At 46.1% G+C, this 23,774-nt stretch overlaps 1 non-coding gene across 1 annotated transcript; it reads left to right on the forward strand.

Moving 5' to 3' along the window:
- The first annotated feature begins 23,445 nt into the window (after positions 1-23,445).
- trnal-caa (transfer RNA leucine (anticodon CAA)) lies at positions 23,446-23,528 on the forward strand. The gene has a single exon. It is a non-coding gene; the product is annotated as a tRNA-Leu (tRNA).
- Positions 23,529-23,774: the final 246 nt, after the last annotated feature.

Genomic DNA, 23,774 nt, shown 5'->3' on the forward strand with positions numbered 1-23,774 from the left:
CTAGGTACATTTAATTAATGATGTCTTCCACTAACAGCCAACTGTCCTCAGAATCTCAGACATGAGTACAATGGAGTGGTTTCACGCTGTCTCCCAATCTGATCTGAAACAAGTTTCCTATTCATTAAATCGAGACTCTTGAAAATGCTGGAAATACTCAGCAGGTCTGACAGCATCTGTGGAGAGAGAAACAGAGTTAACGTTTCAGATCTGTGATCTTTCATCAGAACTGGGCTGAAATTGTCTGAGGGACTGAGATTGTGGAATCAATTTCAGGACCAAAAACATTTTACTCTGCAAGGATGGGAAGATGGTGATTATTAAGTATAGTGCAAGAATATAGATGCTTTTACATTATTTGAATCAACATTGATTTAAACTTTGTGCTCACGAAACCTATCTTTTGATCAAAATGACACTGATAACAATGGAAAAAGCAACACATGCATTTCACGACCACAGGACTTTGTAAAGCCTTTTACAGCCAATGAAGGACTTACAAAGTGTAGTCACTGTACAGTACAATACAATACCCTACAATAGGGATATTTCACATTCGAGTCACGCAAGTGCCAGGCAATGACCATCTCAAACAAGAGAGAATCTAACCATCTCCCCTTGACATTCAACAGCATTACGATTGCTGAATCCCCCACTATCAACATCCTGGGGGTTACCATTGACCAGAAACTGAACTGCAGTAGCCATATAAATATCATGGCTGCAAGAGCAGGTCAGACACTAGGAATCCTGCGGCAAGTAACTCACCTCCTGACTCCCCAAAGCCTGTCCCCTATCTACAAGGCACAAGTCAGGATTGTGATGCAATACTCTACATTGCCTGGATAGGTGCAGCTCCGACAACACTTAAGAAGATCAACGTTATCCAGGACAAAGCAGCCCACTTGATTGGCGCCTCATTCACTATATTCACTCTCTCCATCACCAAAGCACAGCGTGTACCATGCACAAGATGGACTGCAGCAACGCAGCAAGCCTCCTTACACAGCACCTTCCAAACCCGTGACTTCTATCACCTGGAAGGACAAGGGCAGCAGATGCATGGGAACACCACCACCTGCAATTTCCCCTCTGAGCCACACACCATCCTGGAATTGATACCATATCACCGTTCCTTCACTGTAGCTGGGTCAAAATCCTGGAACTCCCTTCCTAACAGCACCACATCGACTGCAGTGGTTCAAGAAGGCAGCTCACCACCACCTTCTCGAGGGAATTAGGGATGGGCAATAAATAAAATTAAAATCAATAAAAAATGACAATATCCTGTCATCCCCAAAAGTAGAAAATACATATGAAAATGAAAATATAATAAAGCACAGTCAGCATGGATTTCACAAGGAAAGAGTTGATTAACCTTAACTTTGAAGAATCAACAGCAAGAGTAATACAGCAGATGTAGAAGAGTTTAAGTTAATAAAGCCTCATCCTTTTAAGTGCTTGAACCAACAAATTGTGGGTTAACAAACAAGCACACTAACTGACAGAGCTGGGTGTTGTTCTTTCTAGATTACCCTAAAGCAGGGTGTCAATGAGTTAAATCTTCAGGTAGCTGCAACCAGTATAGCCATTGTCCACGATCAGTTTTACTGTTACAAATAAAGGGTGGAACATTCATTGTGAATCTATAGAAACAGTCTGGTCCTGCACACTGCAGACACATCCACGTCATCACCAACCAACTCTCCGATAATTGATGCAGTTATTTGACTTTTCCCCATTAGCTCCATGGAATTAATTTTGAAAGATTTTAAATTCCAAGAAGTTTTGTTAATATTGAGCCCTTGAGAAGAAATTATTCCCTGACCACAGTGGAGAGAGCATTGAATATAAAACAGTAGACTACCAGGTAACACAGTGAAATCTTATCAGCTAATCTATAATTGCTTAGTTTTCTTACTTTTGCTCTTGTTATTTGGTTTTTCATCCTTTTCAGTTCCTGACTCCGGATATTATTGTGATTAAATGTGAAAAGATGCACTGTGTCTCAGCCCCGGTATATTGGCTCTTTCTCTGTACAGTGCTGTATACACTCAGATACTGACAGTGTCTCTCCCTCCCTCAATTTTCCAGCCCTGACATTGCAGAAAGCGCTGTTCAAAGTTACACATTCTGACTGTTTGCAGTTGATTAGTGAGAGATTATTAACGTATCTTTCTGCAGCGCTGCCTCGGTTAATAACAGCAGATCGAAGTCCCATTTCAGATACAGAAACAGATTCATCAATTATTCACTCTTTCCCAGATTGAGTGAGGCCGGGACAAGCAGCAACATTCCAGCCCCACACTCTGCAATTACCCAGCACCAGCAGAAAGCAGTGAATACAGATTCAATCAGTGGGTTAATGTCCATTACCGGGATGCAAGATTCCACGGCCCAGGACAAACATCCCCATACACCGAGAACAAGCTCAGGAAAACGCGGGGGAGTTAATATCTCAATCACTGATCATTCCAGCAACATTGAACAAGTTCTTGAACTGAGTGAACCTTTCAAAGTACAGAAGTGATGACGAGGTCAAAAAGGTCTGAACAGTTGAGGTGACTGAGCGGTTTCAGCTTCTCTGTTCAGGTTGCAGCTTTCACTGGAGGCTTGTGTTTAAATCCCACTTCCGACAACTTGATTTTCAGTTACTTTGCAGAGCTTCCTCGAAGGTTTGAGGCAGAGTAAATACTGAGGAACTGTTTCTAACTGCTGAACGGTCAATAACCGAAGGTTACAGATTTAAAGAGACTCACAAAACCAGAAGGAACATGAAGAAAAATTCCTTTCTGCAACGTGTGGTTAGCATTTCAGTTATGTGGTTAGATTGGAGAAGCTGGGGTTGTTCTCCTTCGAGAGGAGATTTGATAGAGGTGTTCACAATCATGTGGGGCTGTGACAGACCCGATAGAGAGAAACTGTTGGTAGAAGGATTGAGACTCAGGTAAAAGCTACGGCTCAGTTGGTCACACTCACCTCGAAATCACAAGCTTCTGGGTTCAGATTTCATAGCTGACGCTCCAGTGCAGCACTGAGGGTGTTTAAGGTGCTGCCTTTCAGGTGTGATGTTAAACCAATACCTGGTCTGCATGTTTGGATGAATGTAAAAGATCCCATGCTGCAATTTCAAACAAGTGAAGAACAATTCTCCCTGGTGTTGTGATCAATATTTTCCTCTCAATCAGATGAGTTGGTCATTATCACATTGCTGTTTGTGGGTATTAGCTGCTGCATTTCTGACATTACAACAGTGATTACACTTCAAAAGTATTTCATTGTCTGCAAAGTGCTTTGATATATCCAGTGGTCTTGAAATATGCTATATAAATACAAGTCTTTTCTTTCTTTATCACAACACATTGCTGTGTAAAAAATGGTTCTTCATGTCACCTCTGGTTCCTCTGCCAATCATCTGATCTGTGTGTCCTCTGCTTACTGACCCTTTTACCACTGGAAACAGTTTCTCCTTATTTAAACTATTGAAAACCTCCATGATTTTGAACAAATGTGTCAAATCTCTTCTGAATTTTCTCTGCTGCAAGGAGAACAACCCCAGCTTCTCCAATCTCTCCACATAACTGAAATCCCTCACCCTGCTACCATTGTGGTAAATCTCTTTTTTATTCTTTCCTGGGATGTGGGCACTGCTGACACAATGTGATTCCTGTCAATGCAGCGGCCCGCTGACATCATCGGACTGTGCCAAGCTGTGCATAGGCACAGCTACATCTTGCCAGGATTAAGTGGAACATGCGCAGGATGATGTCATGGCGCAGCGACAACGTCATCACATATCCGCGCCTGGTCCACCTTCGCTCATGTGCGCTAAAGCGTCATCGGGTATCCAGCCCCTCACTCAGCTGGAGGAAGCGGCTGAATAGGAGACTTTGAGGCTGGAGCTCTCCCCCCTCGACAACTCGCTCCAGGCCTCGACGCTTCCTCCCCTCAGCCGCTCGCTCCACACCTCGATGCTCCCCTGGCTGATCGTTCCCCGCCGCGTCACCGAGCTCTCTGGCTGCTCGCTCTCAACCCCCCAATTCCCGCTCCAGCTGCTAGCTCTAGGCCGTGCCACTTCCGTCCTCTAGGCCACTCACTACTCGCTCCTATGTCACACTTTGCAGCCCACCTTACTTCTTCGGGCGGCGCGTGGAGATTCGACAAACGTGGGAGCAAGTGGCCGAGAGAAGGGAAGCAGCGCAGCATAGAGCTAGCGGCTGGAGGGGAGGGGGGTGGGGAGTGAGCAAGCGACCAGAGAATGGGGTGACGCGATCGGGGGACAATCGTCCAGGGAAGTGGGGGGAGCAGTGAGGTCTGGAGTGAGCGACTGTGGAGGGTGGAAGCGGCCGGTGTGAAGGAGGGGGAGAAAGCGAGTTGTGCCACCTAGTGGTTGTGTTGTCAGCAAACGCAGCCTTTATTGTCGGTCCTTAATTGCCCTTGAAAAGGTGGTGGTGAGCAGCTTATTTGAGCCACTGCAGTCCATGTGTTGTACGTAAAACAACAGTGCTGTTGGGAAGGGAGTTCCAGGATTTTGATCAAGTGACAGTGAAGGAACGGTGATATAGTTCCAAGTCAAGATGGTGTGTAGCTTGGAGGGGAGCTTGCAGAGGGTGGTGTTCCCATTCATTCAATGCCTTTCCAGGTTCTCAAGGTAGGGCGTTTGGAAGGTATTGTCGAAGGAGGCTTGGTGAGTTGCTGCAGTGCATCTTGTAGATGGTACACACTGCTGCCACTGTTCACTGGTGGTGCAGGGAATGAATATTTAAAGTAGTGGATGGAGTGCTGATCAAGTGATCAGCATTGTCCTGGATGGTGTTGATTTTCTTTGGTGTTGTTGGAGCTCCACTCATCCAGGCAAGTGGGGAGTATTGCATCACACTCCTGACTTGTGCCTTGTAGATGGTGGACAGGAGGTGAGTCAGTCACAGCAGAATTTCCAGCCTCTGACCTGCTCTTCTAGCTATGCTATTTATATGGCTGATCCAATTCAGTTTCTGCTCAATGGTAACCCCCAGAATGTTGATCGTGAAGGATTCAGCAATGGTAATGTCGTTGAATATCAAGGGGAGATAGTTAGATTCTCTCTTGTTGGAAACGGTCATTGCCTGGCATTTTTGTGGCGTGAATGTTACTTGCCACTTTAGTTTAGTTTAGAGATACAGCACTGAAACAGGCCCTTCGGCCCACCGAGTCTGTGCCAACCATCAACCACCCATTTTACACTAATCTACACTAATCCCATACTCCTACCACATCCCCACCTGTCCCTATATTTCCCTACCACCTACCTATACCAGTGGCAATTTATAATGGCCAATTTACCTACCAACCTGCAAGTCTTTTGGTAGGAAACTGGAGCACCCGGAGAAAACCCACGCAGACACAGGGAGAACTTGCAAACTCAACACAGGCAGTACCTGGAATTGAACCCGGGTCACTGGAGCTGTGAGGCTGCAGTGCTAACCACTGCGCCACTGTGCCACACAAAGCCCAATGTTGTCCAGGTCTTTCTACATGTGGACTTGGACTGCTTCAGTATCTGAGGAGATGTTGATGCGACAGCACATTTTGCAATCATCAGCTAACATCCCCACTTCTGACCTTGTTACGGAGGGAAGGTCATTGATGAAGCAGCTGAAGATGGTTGGGGCCTAGGACACTACCCTGCGGAAGTCCTGAGTGATGTTCCGGGACCGAGATGATTGGCCACCAACAAGCATCACCATATTCCTTTGCGCGATGTATGACTCCAACTAGTGGAGAGTTTTCCCCTGATTAAAATTGACTTCAATTTTGCAAGGGCTCCTTGATGCTCTTGGCAAGAGCAGTCACTGTCACCTCACCTCACCTCCTGAATTCAACTCTTCTGCCCATATTTGGGCCAAGGCCATAATGAGGTACGGAACTGAGTGGCCCTGGCGGAACCCAAAATGAGCAACGAAGAGCAGGTTATTGCTGTGTAAGTGCAGCTTAATAGCACTGTCAACGACACCTTCCATCACTTTACTGATGATCAAGAGGAGGCTGACGGGGCAATAATTGAACGGGTTGGATTTGTCCTGCTTTTTGTGTACAGAACATACCTGGGCAATATTCCACATTGCCGGGTAGATGCCAGTGTTGTAGCTGTACTGGAACAGCTTGGCTGGTGGCACGGCTAGTTCTGGAGCATAAGTCTTCAGCACTACAGCCGGGATGTTGTCAGTATCCAGAGCCTTCAGCCATTTCTAGATTTTTTTAAAATTCATTCATGGGATATGGGCGACGCTGGCCAGGCCAGCATTTATTGCCCATCCCTAATTGCCATTGAGAAGGTGGTGGTGAGCTGCCTTCTTGAACCGCTGCAAATATCATGTGGAGTGAATTGGATTAGCTGAAGATTGGCATCTGTGATGCTGGGGACCACAGGAGGAGGCCGAGATGGATCATCAACTTGGCACTTCTGGCTGAAGGTGGTTGCAAATGATTCAACCTTGTATTTTGCACTGATATGCTGGTCTCCCCTATCATTAAGGATGGGAATATTTGTGGAGCCTTGACCTCCTGTGAATTGTTTAATTATCCCCCACCATTCAGGACTGGATGTGGCAGGACTGCACAGCTTTGATCTGATCTGTTGGTTGTGAGATCGCTTAGCTCTGTCTATTGCATGCTGCTTCCACTGTTTGACATGCAAGTAATCCTGTGTTGTAGCTTCACCAGGTTGACACCTCATTTTTAGTTCTGCTTGGTGCTGCTCCTGACATGCCCTCCTGCACACTTCATTGAACCACTATTGCTCCCTTGGCTTGATGGTAATGGTAAAGTCAGGGATATGCCAGGCCATGAGGTAACATATTGTGTTTAAATACAATTCTGCTGCTGCTGATGGCCCACAGTGCCTCATGGATGCCCAGTTTTGAGTTGCCAGATCTGTTCATTTCTTCCATCAGATATAAGTGGAAAACAAATTCCTAAGGAATGCATGAACTAAATAAAAAGTAGAGAGAAATAAATACTGACAAAATAGATGGCAGCATTTGGAAGGTAAAAAGATTTCAGTTTTATTATTGATGAGTGAGAGGAATATATCACTCTTCGGGGCTTCTGAAAGTGGATTTACTGATAATCTGGGGAATTGATGGGAAGCTGCTTCATAGTTGGTGGAACAAACTCCCGCCCTTGGGGTGGAGCCAACAGCTGCATCCGTCCAATAACAGACAGAGTAGAAGTACTGTATCAGGCCTTGTTAGCTCAGTTGGTAGAGCATGAGATTCTTAATCTCAGGGTCTTGGATTTGAGATCCTTGTTGTGTGGTTGTTCTTCTCTTTTTCAGACTTCATCGGCAGAGAGTTCAAGGAGTGTTTGAAATTAAATTCAACAACATCATCAGATTTCAACTACCCCCGCCCCCCCGCCCCCTCCCAGTGTAGTTGACAGGACACTCAACCTCTGCCCTCCGCCTTCCCCTCCCCCCCAGAACTGCGACAGTGTTCCCCTTGTCCTCACTTTCCACCCCACCTGCCTCCACATCCAAAGGATCATCCTCCACCATTTCCGCCACCTCCAGCGTGATGCCACCACCAAACGCATCCTCCCCTCCCCTGTCAGCATTCTGCTGGGATTGTTCCCTCCACGAAACCCGGGTCCACTCCTCCATTACCCCAATACCTCGTCCCCTTCCCAAGGCACCTTCCCATGCAATCGCAGGAGATAAAATACCTGCCCTTTTCCCTCCTCTCTGCTCATTATCCAAAGCCTGATACACCCTTTTCAGGTGAAGCAGCGATTTACTTGTACTTCTTTCAATTATGTACGCTGTATTCACTGCTCACAATGCGGTCTCCTCTAAACTGGGGAGACCAAACGCAGATTAGGTGGAACACCTCTGCTCAGTGCGAAAGCATGACCCTGAGCTTCTGGTTGCTTGCCATTTCAACACACCCCCCTGCTCTCATGTCAACATTTCTGTCTTTGGCCTGTTCCAGTGTTCCAGTGACTATCAACGCAAGCTCGAGGAGCAGCACCTGACCTTTCGATTCAGCACTCTACAGCCTTGTGAATTGAACATTGAGTTCAATAACTTCAGAGCATGACTGGTGTCAGGCAACCACAAGCACTAACACACTCTTTGCCTTTGTCCCAGGACAGCTTTGTTATTTAATCTCTCCTGCCCTCTGCCCTATCAAACACCTTCCCCTTTGTTCTCTCCCACACACCCCTCCCCTTCACTTGTTTAAAACCTAATTCTTTTTTAACCTTTGTCTGTTCTGATGAAAGGTCACAGACCAGAAACGTTAACTCTGTTTCTCTCACCACAAATGCGGCCAGAGCTATTGAGTATTTCCAGCACTTTTTGTTTTTATTTCAGATTTCCAGCATCTGCAGTATTTTGCTTTTATTGTGTCAGAAAGTCTTTCCTTGATTCAGGATTCTTACCTCTCTCCAGAATCTCTCTGCTAAAGATTGAACTTTATCTCATCTCACTCACAGCTCAGGGTCAGTGTGGCACAGTGGGACTTCTGGCTGTCACCCGCTTCACAATCCATCAGTACTGGGGGATATTACTCACATGTTGTGTCCTGTAACTTTTTCCAAACACTTTAATGTATATATTGTCTTCCAAAGCAGTGACAGAATGGTGGCTTTAGTGTGTTGTTGAAATAGCTTTGTTGAGTTCGTGCTGTACTAACATTTAAACAGTTCTTGGTTCAATCCCAGGTTTTGGCACTTTCAACCTCTCCTGTGTCTTTTTCTTTGGCTCCAATTGTCAAGCTGCATGATTTACTCTGAAACTAGCACCAGAGAACCAAGGCACCAGCGAGCATGAAGAGCTGAAATTAGCACAGATCAAATCCACTTAATATTTCTGACTGAAGATGGTTGCAAATGCTTCAGCTTCATCTTTTGCACTGACGTGCTCAGCACCACCATCATTGAGGATGTGAATGTTTTTGGAGCCTCCTCATCTTGTTAGTTATTTAATTATCCACCACCATTCACGACTGGATGTGACAGGACTGTGGAGCTGTGAACTGATCCTGAGGGAGATATCCGTGCGTGGAATGGCGGGATGTATGGAGAGTGATCCTGACAAGGGTGTCCGAGACTGGAGTGGCAGCTTTCTGTGGAGGTGCAGGAGTAGGCCATTCAGCCCCAGTGTTTTATAAAGGTTTAGCATAACTTATTTGCTTTTACTCTATGCCTCTATTAATAAAGCCAAGTATCCTGTTTGCTCTCAGCAACCTTTTCAAATCTTGATCAAAAAAGATTGGTGTACATTGTCTCATTCTTCCTCCCAAACTGTATCACTTCACAATTCTCTGTGTAAAATTTTATCTGTTGTGTGAAAGCCCATTTTACCAGTGTGTTTAAGTTCCTCTGAAGTGTGTTACTGTCACTGGCATAGGACGAAATTCACGAGCATTCTTTGATGCTATCTCCGTGGAAAGAGCAATCTTACACACTAGCTCAAATTGGGATTTTGTGTGTTTAGTATCTTTCCTCATCCACCAATAGAAGCACAAATCTGTCTCATAATGTACGGTCTAAGGATATGCCAAAGTTGCAATGTGGTGATAAATTCTTCAGTGTCACAATGTACTCACCAACTGTTTCACTACTTTTCTGATTTCTGGATCCAAGTTTGTAGCTTTCTGCAATCTCTCGTGGATTTGGGTTGAGCCTCACTTCAACGAAGAAACGGAAAATTATGATTTAAAGATTACACTGTCAATCATTCACATCTCTGTCTTCTCCTGAACTTAGAGTTCAAATTTGTTTGTGAAGTTGAGTCACACGTTAAGACAGCACAGTCTTTGTCTTTGTGAAGGAAGTGATTTGGGAATGGCTGTTTGAAACTGTCCCATCTTGCACAGAAATTCAGTGCAAATACTTGATCACTCACAATTTCCTTGAGATAAATGTGTTGACAATCGCATTCGACACGGAAACTGCCTCAGCATTAATCTCACTGAAGCAGAATGTGACCGTGTTGTATGTTTCAGAATGTTGGTGCCGTTATTTGTCGCTTTTAACCGAGACTGGGAGACAGGGCAAGTTTGATCCGAGGTTGGAATATATTATCATTCAGGAGCAAGAAAAATCAAAAGGAACAAAATAAGAAAACCCAGTCTCCAGATTTGAGAATCTGTAGATCCGATTTGGGAAAGTGAATCAGAGCAGAATGAAGGATGAACTGTCCAGAAGAGATGAAGACACAGCTCAGTCAACACATTGCCCTGGTTTATGATGCTGGAACATTCCTCACACAGAAATGATTCAACCCAATGACAAACATTCTGTGTCATGTCATTCCGAGTCTGTGCCAACCAGCAACCACCCATTTATTCTAATCCTACATTAAACCCATATTCCCTACCACATCCCCACCATTCTCCTTCCACGTACCTACACTGGGGACAATGTACAATGGCCAATTGACCGATCAACCTGCAAGTCTTTTGGAGGTGGGAGGAAACCAGAGCACCCGGCGGAAACCCACACAGACACAGGGAGAACTTGCAAACTCCACACAGGCAGTACCCAGAACGGAATCCTGGTCGCTGGAGCTGTGAGGCTGTGGTGCTAACCATTGCGCCACTGTGCTGCTGTTGGTGTTTTGATAAATGAAGGAAGTTCCCTCCACTCATTTTTTTTGGACAGCCAGTGTGGTATAAGGATGTAAAGGGTTAATGCTGAAGATAGTGGGATCAACCCCTCCCACTGTCAGAGTGATGATGCAACAGTCACATGAGATGAAGTCTGGGAGAAGAGAGAGCAGCACCAAGGATTCTATCTTAGCAGGCTTGATGAGTGTGCATATAGTATTGTGCAAATTAGAAAAGAGTTGTTAGTTCTTTCAGCAGGAACTGTGTCCAGAAAATATCGAGAATCTCACAATTTTATTATTCAGGAGTCGGAACACAGATATTAATTCCAAGTGACAGTTCTGGGACCAATTAACAAAAAAAGTAGAGAATAATATTGCTCACTGATTGAAATCCCCCAGTGAGGAGACAGTTAAACAGGTGATCTGTTGGGGCATCCTTCGATCCAAGTTTTCAGCAACATTTAATCTCCCTTTTTGGTGAAATTCTCTGTTATTTGCAACTTTTTTTTATCAGCTTTGATGGGCGAGTGAAAAAACTGAAAAAATTGAACAGTTCCATCCTTTCTTTTCTTCCTTCTTCTCTTCTTTCCATCAGTTTCTCTTTTCTGTCCCAGATCAATATAATGATGAGAATCCCAATTTAATCAGCTGTTTCAGGTGTTTTATCCATTCCAATCAAAATGTCAACATTCCAATCAAATCTATTTGTTATTCCACAGTGTCTCTCCATATGTTTTATTCTGTTGTATTCTCTCACAGTCTGTTTGATGATCAATGTTACATCTCACTCTCTGTTCTGGTGAAGATCAGAAGCAGTGATATCTGTTTGCACCACCCGACAAGTCGGCCTGATGCTGTGCCTCGCTGATCATGTGGGGTTAAAGCAATTCTTCCAGTCAGTTAGTTCAGTTGTCATTTCATGAGAAATTCGGTCATCATGACTTCGTCAGTGACCCAATGGTTCAGGTGTCTGAGTGATGTTAATCATGATGTGATCAAATGATTGTATGTTCCAGTCTTTCCGTGGTGGGTTTTCACACTGAGTAGAAACGTGTTGGACATGGTCTGGAAATGTTTCACACCGCTCCATTCCCAACTTCATTTACTTACAGAAGATATATTTCCATCATTACACAGCTGGCTGCACAGCCAGAAGCTGTGCTGAAGGTGACAGCTATGTCCATGCAACTGGCAAGGTGTCCGAGAGATTAAGGCGATGGACTGCTAATCCATTGTGCTCTGCACACGTGGGTTCAGATCCCATCCTTGTCGCTAGTTTATGAACTGTTTCGTGTATTGTTTATGTTGGGTGAGTTTATTTGTAAAGTCAGCCTCGAAACCTGTTCTTGCCGATGTCCAGACAGTGATTCCAGAATTGGTTATACTTTATTAAAATTGAGACAGAGAATTGGAATTCTTCACCCAAACTGCACTGGAATGAAGATCAAATAGGGATCACAAAACGGAGCAGGATTTTTCCTCCCCTCCTTCCTTCCATCTTTACTTTCTCTCTATTTGCACCAAGTGAAAGACAAATGGGAAAAGCAAGTGGCGAGGGAGCAGATGCAGAAAATTATCCTTTGGCAAGAAATTTATTTTCAAATCTTCTTGAGAGATTAAGTGAAAGAGCAATGCTTTGGCAGATGGAGTTTAAAATGAGGGGTCATCGACTACCGACGATAGATCAGAGTGTTTTTTTGTAAGAGGTGAGATGTTAGAAACGGCGGAGGAGCAGAGACCCGAATACTGAATTAATAAAAGCTAGTGGACTGGTAGAAAATAATGTGAAAAGTGAACAGAATATGAAGATTGGAACTCATGTTTCAGTGATATAAAGCTCTGTGCTCCTGAAGTAAATGTCCAAGCCCAGATTGTGGGGAATCTGTGGAGAGTGATTTGGTTTTTATTCATTTAGTTTAGTTTAGTTTAGAGATACAGCACTGAAACAGGCCCTTCGGCCCACCAAGTCTGTACCGACAATCAACCACCCACTTATACTAATCCTACACGAATCCCATATTCCTACCACATCCCCACCTGTCCCTATATATTTCCCTACCACCTACCTATACTCGGGACAGTTTATAATGGCCAATTAACCTATCAACCTGCAAGTCTTTGGCATGTGGGAGGAAACCGGAGCACCCAGAGGAAACCCACGCAGACGCATTCTTGGGTGTGAGTATCGCTGATAAGGCGAGCATTTATTACCCATTCCTATTGCCGTTGAGAAGTTGGTGGAGAGCTGCCTTCTTGAACTGATGCAGTCCATATGGTGCAGGAACACCCACAGTGCTATTGGGGAGGGAGTTCCAGGATTGTGACCCAACGACAGTGAATAAATGGTGATATTGTTCCAAATCAGGATGGTGAGTGATTGGAGGGGAACCTGCAGGCAGTGAGTTCCCATGCATCTGCTGCCCTTTTCCTTCGAGGTGGTACTGGTCACGAGTTTGGAAGGTGCTGTTGAAGGATACTTGGCGAGTTGCTGCAGTGCATATGGAGATGGTACACACTGCAGCCACTGTTTACTGGTTGTGGAGGGATTGAATGTTTAAGGTGGCGGGTTAGGTGCCGATCAAGTGCGCTGCTTTGTCCTGGATGGTGTTGAGCTTCTTGAGTGTTGTTGAGTGGGATGTATTCCATCCCACTCCTGACTTGTGCCATGTAGATGGTGGACAGGATTTGGGGTGTCAGGAGGTGAGATACTTGCTGCAGAATTCGTAATCTCTGATCTGCGCTTATAGCCACAGCATAGATGTGACTGGTCCAGTTACGTTTCTGGTCAAGATGTTGATGGTGGGGGATTTAACGATGATAATGCTTCTGAATATCAAACGGTAGATTTTTTTTCTCTCTCATTGGAGATGTTCACTGCTTGGAAAATGTGTGGCCAGAAGGTTGCTTGTCACTTATCAGCTCAAGCCTGAATGTTGTTCAGGTCTTGCTGCTTGCAGGCACAGACTGCTTCAGTATCTGAAGAGTTGTGAGTCATCATCTAACATTCCCACTTCTGACTTATGTTGAAGAGAAAGTCGTCAATGAAACAGCTGGGATGTTTGGGTCAAGACACTACCCTGAGAAACTCCTGAGGCAATGACCTGGGTTGAGATGATTGGCCTCCAGTAACCACAACATCTTGTTTTGTGCTAGGTATGACTTCAACAAGTGGAGAGATTTCCCCCTGATTCCCCGTGACTTCAATTTTGCTAGGGATCCTTGATGCCACACTCACTCAAGGGTGGTTCAAGAAGGCAGCCCACCAAACCACCTTCTCAAGGGCAATTAAGGATGGGCAGTAAATGCTGGCCTTGCCAGCGATGCCCACATCGCATGAATGAATGAATAAAAAAGTGAAGTATCCCTTGTGTCATTGTTTTGGGAGAAAATATAACCCTGGTGGAATTGCCCCTCCCAATCACACCTCACTTCATAGAACATAGAAAATGGACAAAATTTGTGGCTCAGAATGAGACCATTTAGCAATCGTGTCTGTGCCAGCTGAAAAAGAGCGATCCAGCACAATCCCACTTTCTAGGTCTTGGGAATGGGATCTGAACAGATCTCAGAGTTCACATTATGTGAATGTCCTGTTGAAGTATTGGTGAGCTGATATACCAGGGGAGATACACACTGTTAGACACAGTGTGAAATACATTCAAGTATTTATAAAACATTACAACATGTGAGTAATATTCCCCATTGCTTTCTCAGCACTGATGGATTGTGAAGTGGGAGACAGCCAGAAGTCCCAGTGATCCACACTGACCCTGAGCTGAGAATGAAATGAGACAAAGTTCAATCTTCAGCAGTGAGATGCTGCAGAGAGGTAAGAGTCCTGAATCAAGGAGAGACTTTCTCATACTGCTGTTGAATCTCATTTCAAACACTCCTTGAACTGTCTGCCAAGGAATTCAGAGCTGGAGAATGCCTGTCAAATCAGCCGAAAGAGGAAATAAAAGACACCCACCGTGGGGCTCACACTCAAAAATATTGAGATTCAGAGTTTCATGCTTTCATCGACTGAGCTCACCAGGCCTGAGACAGTGTCCCCATCCTGTCTGTTATTGGACTGTGCAGCTGTTGGCTCCACCCCAGGGGCTGAATTTGTTCTGGAAACCATGAACCAGCTTCCTCTCAAATCCCAGGTTTATCAGTAAATCCTCTTACAAAATCCCCAAAGTGTGATATATTCCTCTCACCCATCCAGAATAAAAGTTACATCTTTTGCTCTTTCTACCTTCCAAACATTGACTTCTATTTTACTCAGCATTTATTTCTCTCTCCATTTTATGTTGTGCATTTCCTAATAAACATTTCATTTCAATTATTGATGGGGGATGAAATGAACAGAAGAGATTTTCTGCAAGGGTACCGGGGTGTGGGACAGAGCGAGTGGTTCGGATCTGGAATACACAGCCTGAGAGTGTGCTGGAGGCAGATTCAATCGTGGCTTTCAAAAGGGAATTGGATAAACACCTGAATAGAGAAAATTTGCAGGGTTACAATGAAAGGGCAGAGGAGTGGAATTAGCTGATTTGCTCTTGCAAAGAGCTGTCATGGACATGATGGACTGAATGGTCTCCTTCTGTACTGTAACCATTTGATTCCTTGATTCTAACTCTGTCAAAGTTGTTCTGAACTTGCTCTGCTCCAAGTAGAACAACCCCAGCTTTTCCAGTCTCTGCACATAACTGAAGTTATGAGGAACCATGGGGAACCCACTGTAAACCTTCCTCCAGACAGAAATACAACTGTTCACCACCACACTGTGACCCAGCTGTTCACAATATATATCAATGATTCGGATGTGGGGACCAAATCTAATATTTCCAAGTTCATGGATGACACAAAACTAGGTGGGAATGTGTGTTGTGAGGAAGATGCAAAGCAGCTTCAAGGGGATTTGGACAGACTTAGTGAGTGGACAAGAAAGTGGCACATGGAATATAATGTGTAAAAATGTGAGGTTATCCACTTTGGTAGGAGGAACAGATGTGCAGATTATTTCTTAAATGGTAAGAGATCAGAATGTGTAGATGTACAAAGGGGCCTGGGTGTCGTTGTCAATGGTGACTCAAAGCGAACATGCAGGTGCAGCAAGCAATTAGGAAGGCGAATGACATGTTAGACTCTATCGCAAGAGGATTTGAGTACAGGAGTAGTGAAGTCTTGCTTCAATTGTATATAACCTTGGTTGGTCTGCACTTTGGAATACGGTGTGCAGTTTTGCTCCCCTTACCTTAGGAAGGATATCATTGCCATAGAGGGAGTGCAACGAAGGTTCAACAGACTCGTTCCCGGGATGGCAGGACTGTCCTATGAAGAGAGATTGGGGAAACTGGGACTGTATTCTCTAGAGTTTCAAAGAATGAGAGGTGATCTCATTGAAACTTACCATATATTTAAAGGGATAGACAGGGTAGATGAAGTTTTTCCTCCGGTTGAGGAATCTCGAACCAGGGGACACAATTTCAACATCAGGGGGAAGCCACTGAGGACAGCGATGAGGAGAAATTTCTTTACTCAGAGGGTTGTGAATCTTTGGAATTCTGTACCGCAGAGGGCTGTGGAAGCTCAGTCATTGAGTATGTTTAAAGCAGAGATTGACAGATTTCTAAATACAAATGACATAGGGGATATGGAGATAGTGTGGGAAAAAGGCATTGAAGTGGATGATCAGTCATCATCATATTGAATGGAGGGGTGGGCTCGATGGGCTGAATGGCCTACTCCTGCTCCTATGTTCCTCTGTTACTATCAGTCTGCTAACTTCATATTCATGCTGTCATTGTCCCTTTTATTCCATGGGCTTCAGTTTTACTGGCAGTCTAGTATGTGACATCATCAAGAAGGTTTTCAATAAGTTAAATAAGGAGAATTTGTTTCCAGTGGCAAAAGGGTCAGTAACCAGAGGATGTATTTATCAGGTGATTGAGAAAAGAACCAGAGGCGAAATGAGGAATGATTTTTTATACAGTGATGTGTTGTGATCTGGAATGCACTGTCTGATCAGGACTTGAAAGCAGATTCAGTAGTAATTTTGAAAAGCAATAGGGATAAATACTGGAAGGAAAAATGTACAGATTACAGGAAAAAGCTGAGCAGCAGGACTAATTGGATAGCACAACCAAAGAGACAGCACTGACACAATGGACCAAATGGCCTCCTTCTTTGGGTATCATTCAATGGTTTTATGAACACAATGTTGATAAAATTCCCTGAGTTGGAAGGGAAGTGAACCCAGATTCCGGGTATTCTAAACACCAGACCCAAACCAACTGAACAAGCCTGTTGTTTAATCTCTGTTTTTCACACCAGCTTCTCCTCACTCTTTCTGTGTTTCCTGCCTGGTCTGTTCCTCTGACCTTCATTCCTGACACTCTATTGAGAATGACCAACTCACTGCGCCTCTCACTCACACCGTCACTCCACCAGTTCACCCACTTCCAAACCTCTCTGTTGAACAGTACCTCACATCTGCTCCTCTGCTCCATTAATATAACAGGAAAGCATTTTCAAACAGACATTTCCAGACAGTGAACGTTCCAGTAAGACAAGGGAAAGAGCAGATTCATTCACTTTAATCTGTGTCCCATGAGACTTGGTGGGCACCTAATGCCAGTGTCACTGAAGGTCACCATGCCACTGAACTTCTTCACCACCAGGTCATTGCAGGGATCCACTGGAGATATGTGTGGAATCTCACAATCTGTGGTGAATCAGTGCATCAAGGAGGTCACCAATGTCCTGTTCAGGAGGGCCGGTGACTATGTGAACATCGATCCAAACAGTCAAGCTGAGAGAGCTCTCGGATTCGGGGCCATCACTGGATTCTCCCAGGTGCAGGGTGTCATTGACTGCACCCGTGTGACCATCATGGCTCCCACAGACCAACCAGCAGCCTTCAACAGGAAGGGCTTCCACTTGATCAGTGTGTAACTGGTCTGTGACCATCACAAATGGATCCTACTGGTGTGTGCACACATCGTGGGAAGCAGCCACCAATTCCAAGGCAGTCCCTGGTGCCAGAACTTTTCCGTGGCCCCATGCGCTTTCTGAGATGGATCCTTGGAGACAAGGGCTGCCCAGTGAGGACATGAGTACTGACGCCTGTGAGGAACCCACGCACGGATACAGAGGAGAGGTACAACACCTGCTGCGGGTCAACCCGAGCGACCATCAAGGAGGCCATTGGTCTCTTGAAGATGAGATTCAGGTGCCTAGATCGATCCAGTGGAGCCCTTCAGTACGTCCCGGCGAGGGTCTCGCGTATCATGGTGGTTTGCTGTGCACTGCACAACCTGGCATTATAGAGGAGTGAGGTGTTGACTAGTGAGGATATCATGGAGTGTGATGCCTCCTCTGATGATGAGGATGTGGAGGAGGATGCTGGTCAGGCAGTGCCAGATGAAGGACCTCAGGCACAGCAGGAAAGGGGCCATTAGATACACACAAGGGAGACACGAGACACCCTTATACATTCACGTTTCCTTTGAGCCTTACCACCTTCTGCAACGACAGCAATAAAGTCTTAGCTTTAAGCAGCCCTGTTGTCACCTCCTTCCTTCTGCACTACAGCTTCCAGGTACACATCGCACAGTGGCCAGGCCGAAGCTTTGTGAGCTCGGGGCTTGGTCCCTCACTTCCAGCCCCTTGGGAGGAAGTCCCAAAGGGCATCAACAATAGGAAGGAGACATAGTGAGACAGCATCATTTCTTTGGCGGCGCAGTGGTTAACACCGCAATCTCACAGCTCCAGCGACCCGGGTTCAATTCTGGGCACTGCCTGTGTGGAGTTTGTAAGTTCTCCCTGTGTCTGCGTGGTTTTTCTCCGGGTGCTTCGGTTTCCTCCCACATGCCAAAGACTTGCAGGTTGAGAGGTTAATTGGCCATTATAAATTGCTCCTAGTATAGGTAGGTGGGAGGGAAATATAGCTACAGCTGGGGATGTGGTAGGAAAATGGGATTAGTGCAGGATTAGTATAAATGGGTGGATGATGGTCGGCACAGACTTGGTGGGATGAAGGGCCTGTTTCAGTGCTGTATCACTAAACTAACTTTATTCCGTGTGACACCAAACACAACCCTATCCATCTGGAATTTTCATTCACCCGTGAACCCCGAAGTGAATCTAGGTGCTCTTCTTCAATCTTTTCTGGGTGCTCCTACGTGGTGCTCGCCCTGTCCTGTCAGCTGAGGTGGAGACAGGCTGCTGACCTTGCTGCCCCATGGCTTGGGATGACATTGGTGGCCGTCCTCTGACAGCCTGAGCCCTGGAGGGCCTCCCACACAGGTACCGGTATCCCCTCTGTCAATGAGGATGATGTAGGCACTGGTGTCACTGGCAGAGGGGCTTTGGGGCTACTGTCCACACCAGGAGCACCCTGAGAGGAGACCCCAACTGTAGCAGCCAGCTGCTCCTCCCCGGTTAGAAGACTCACTTGTACCTCGCTGCTGACCTGAGAGGGACGTGGACCTGGTGAAGAGTTCAGGTGCCTCGTTCCCCTCTCGCCTTGTCACCGCTGGATGGAGCTCATGGACAAAGCGATGGAGTGCAGGTCTGCGCACATCTCCGGCAGCAACTGATTGGTCGGCTGGATCTGGCTCTCCATCAGAGTCATCAATCTCTCAATGGAGGAAGCCAGATGCACCCCCATCAGAGACAGTACAGCACCCAAGGCTTGGATGGACTCCTCCATCATCCTTGCTTGGTTACACATCGTTTCTGGCAGCTCTGCCAGATGTGGCCTGACTTCTTGCTGCAGCTGCAGCATTTCCCGTGTTGCTGAAGACACCAGAGGCACGTCATCAACCTAGGGCTCAGCATGGGCCTGGCCTCCCACAGTCCTCCTACTGTCAGTGGCCTCGGCTGTCACAGCCTCCGTCAGCTGCCTGGGCCTGTCTGTGATGTGCGCACCAGCTGGTGAGCCCGAATCTAACAGCGAGTGGATACCCACCGAGTGAGAGTTTCTGTGCTGTTGGAGGATGCGGGGGAATGATGTGACGGTGGACCCTCTGAGGAGCCCTCCAGCTCCTCCAGCTCCTCAGAGGTGTCTGTCTGTCCCCCAGTCTCTCTAGCTCTTCGCTCTTGTGTTTCATCCAGACTTGCATGAGAAAACAGGGACATTGAAGTGTTAGGGTCTGCCCATCATGACATTCCAACCACCCCTACTGTGCAGCTCCATTGATGCAGTGGTGAACAGATGTGCAGTGTGGCTCCTTTGCAGCAGATGCTCCCTTGTGCCCCAGGAGATGTTCACTCACTCTCTTGGGTAGGTGCCCCTGTCTCTCCATCAGCTATGGAGCAGCTGCTTTGCTGCCCGGCCAGTTCCATGGCCTCCTCCTCCATCGGGATGAGGACATGGAGATAAGTCATCCACCGCCAGTCTTGACACACTCTTTCCAATTGTGGGCTGTCTTCTCCTGCAGACACAATGATGAACAAAGTTAGTCTCCCAGCGGGGACAAGCCCAACATCTCTGATGGTGATAGCCCATCAGTCCATGATGTGGACACACATATGCCTCCTGCATGTGGCCCCCTCTCGAGGGATTGTGTGAGGTTCTACAATGACTGACGTGCACCTCTCACCGAGATGCAGCCAAGCCTCAGGCAGCATGTCCTGCTGCCCTTCCCCAATACACATGACTGGGTTGTCACTCCATTTCTACCAAACACTCCCTCTCACTCTGCCACATGCAATGTCCAAAGGGTCCAAAGTGTTTGGAGTTTTCACCTGAGCAGCTCGATCCGGTCATTGACCCACTTCCTGCACTGGATCCATGTCCTGGGGGTGACCCCAGGGCTACTGACCTCCCCCGCTATCTTCAGCCAGCCTTGCTTGGTCAGGCGGGCAGGATTCCTCCTCCCATCCCTGGGGAAGAGGACCTTCTACCTTTCCCTTGCAGCCTGGAGGAGAACCTGCAGGGAGGCATCGCTAAACCGTGGGGCCACCCGGTGTCTTCCTTCAGCCATGGCTGCTGCAGGCTCGCATTCAGCTCCTTAACTATCAGGCAGTCGAGGCAGCAGAACATGACCTGTGCTGCAGAGGCAGCAGAACAGGTCCTGGAGCAGCATACAGAGCAGGAAGAGCCTGTGCTCAGTGAACTGATCGCACCTTATTTGGTCCTGAGACCCACACAGAGCAGGACGGGCCGAGGCCTAATCTCTGGCCTGAGTTCAATTAGCTGATCTTATCCAAAAGATTTTGATCAAGTTCCACTCAAGAGGCTTCTCTGCAAGGTGAAATTGCCTGGTATCAGTGGTAATATATTGATCTGAATTGGTAACTAACTGGCAGGACGTAGGCAGAAAGTCGTTACAGATGGATCTGGATCTGTTTGGAAACTAGTCACCAGTGGTGTCCCACAGGGATCGGTGTTGGGACTGTCGCTCTTTACTATTTGATCAATGATCAGGATGCAGGTGTCAGGAACACGATCTGTAAATTTACAGATGATTCAAAGATCTGTGCGAGTGTTCAGACTGTAGACGATGCCCGACTGTTTCATGCTGATCTTAATGTGTTGGGAGATTGGGTTCATGAATGGTAAATGATGTTTAATTTGGGTAAGTGCAGTGTTATTCATGTGGACAGGGCGAATGCTCAACATTCATACACCCTTCAGGGAAAAACATGAAAGTAGGTGGAAAAAGAAAATCATTTTGAGCAGAGATCTGGATGTTCTAGTGCACAGATCTCTAAAGGTACAGCAGCAATGCAGTGAAGTGATAGTTGGAGCAATAAGGGTATTGGGCTGCATTCAGAGGACAATTGAGTACAAGATGAGGCATATTCTTTCATGGGATGTGAGCGCCGCTGGCAAGTCCAGAATTTGTTATCCATCCCTAATTGTCCTTGACAAGGTGGCGGTGAGCTGCCTACTTGAATTACTGCACTCCATGTGGTGTAGGTACACCCACAGTGCTGTTAGGAAGGGAGATCCAGGATTTTGACCCAACATCAGTGAATGAACAGCGATATATCTGCAGATCAGATGGTGTGTACTTGGAGAGGAACTTGCAGATGGTGGTGTTTCCATGCATCTGCTGCCCTTGTCCTTTAAGGTGGTGGAGGTCTTCGGTTTGGAAGTTGCCGTCAAAGGAGCCTTCGCGAGTTGCTGCAGTGCATCTGGTAGATGGTACACACTGCTGCCACTGTGCGTCAGTGGTAAAGGGAGTGAATGTTTAATGTGGTGAATGGGGTGACAATCCAGTGGGCTACTTTGTCCTGAATATTGTTGAGTTTCTAGAGTGTTGTTGGAGCTGTACTCATCCTGGCTTGTGCCTTGTAGGTGGTGGACAAGTTTTAGAGAGTCAAAAATCACAGAATCGTTTCTGCAAAGAATCATAAAACAAAGAACATAGAAAGTTTACAGCACAGGAAGGCCAAAAATGAGCCACCCAGCCGAATCCCATTTTCCAGCATTTGGTCCGTCACCCTGCAGGTTCAGGCACTTGAGGTGCATCTCCAGACTCCTTTTAAATGAGTTGAGGGTTTCTGCCTCAACTACCCTCACAGGCAGTGAGTTCCAGACCCTTCACACCCTCTGGGTGAAAAAAACATTTCCTCATCTCCTCTCTAATCTTTCGACAAATCACTTTAAATCTATGCCCCATCATCACTGACCTCTCCATTAAGGTAAATAGACCCTTCCCATCCCAGGCCCCTCACAATTTTGTACGTTTCAATCAAATCTCCCATCAGCCTCCTCTGTTCCAAGGAGAACAAACCCAGTCTATCCAGTCTTTCCTCATAGCTGCATTTTTCCATTCCTGGCAACATCCTCGTAAATCTCCTCTGTAACCTCTCTCGTGCAATTACATCATTTCTGTAATGAGGTGACCAGACTGCACACAGAACTCAAGTTGTGGCCTAACTAATGATTGATACAGTTCCAGCATAACCTCCCTTTTCTTATATTCTATACATTGGCTAATAAAGGAAAGGATTCCATAAGCCTTCTCAACCAACTTATCAACCTGTCCTGCTACTTTCAGGGATTTGTGGACATTCACTTCAAGGTCTCTCACTTCCTCGACACCTATCAGCATTCACCCATTAATTGTGTATTCCTTTGCCGTGTTTGACCTCACCAAATGCATCACCTCACACTTCTCCAAGTTGAATTTAATTTGCCACTTTTCTGCCCACCTGATCAGTCCATTTCTCCAGCTCTCCTAAATGAGCATTTCACCTAGTGCCTTGAGCTGAGTTACTCATTGCAGAATTCCCACTATCTGTTTTACCCTTGTAGCCACAGTATTTATATGAATGGTCCAGTTAAGCTTCTGTCAATGGTAACCCCCAGGATGTTGATGGTGGGGGGGGATTCAGCGATGGTAATGCTGTTGAACGTCAAATGGAAACGGTTACATTCTCTCTTGTTGGAGATGGTCATTGCCTGGTACTTATGTGGTGTGACTGTTACTTGCCACTTAGCAGCCCAAGCCTGAACGTTGTCCAGGTCTTGCTGCTTCTGGACACGGACTCCTTCAGTATCTGAGATGTCCCCCATTTGTCCTTTTATGAAACCTTGGTCAGGACTCACTTGGAATATTGTATCCAGTCTTGGTCTCCTCACATGATGGGTGATATTGAGGCCTTGGAAAGGGTACAGAGGAGAGACATTAAACTAATTCCCAGTATAAGACATCTTCGTTATCAAGTTAGACTAAAAGAGTTGGGACCCTGCACCTTAGAGAAACCTAGACTGAGGGGTGATCTGATTGAGGTTGACAAGATGATGAAGGGTCCAATTTAGCATGGGAGAGGCGTCACAATTGGATTTTGTAAAAGGCTAGATGGCACCCGGATCACATTAAATTTCATTTTAATTACTTGGCCAATGTGCCAGGATGGCCGAGTGGTTAAGGCGTTGGACTCAAGATCCAATAGACGAATGTCTGCGTGGGTTCGATCCCCACTCCTGGTATTTATGCTTAACAAATGCTACTTGTTGTTCCCCTTTTATTTGCTTTGCACCATCATCTCTTCTGTAATTTAATCACTCCTGCCTGACAACCGATTGCAGCTTTCTATTATTGGATCTTCCCCGGCACCGTTCCTTGGCTCTGCACGTGCTTATAAACTGATAAACCCGCAACTTAATCTTCTCTGTCCCCTCACAAGGACCTTCTCATTCTCCCTGAATTGTGGTTCCTCGCTGGATCCGCTGCCT

Source organism: Heterodontus francisci, unplaced genomic scaffold (assembly GCF_036365525.1).
Source record: "Heterodontus francisci isolate sHetFra1 unplaced genomic scaffold, sHetFra1.hap1 HAP1_SCAFFOLD_1683, whole genome shotgun sequence".
NCBI lineage: Eukaryota > Metazoa > Chordata > Chondrichthyes > Heterodontiformes > Heterodontidae > Heterodontus > Heterodontus francisci.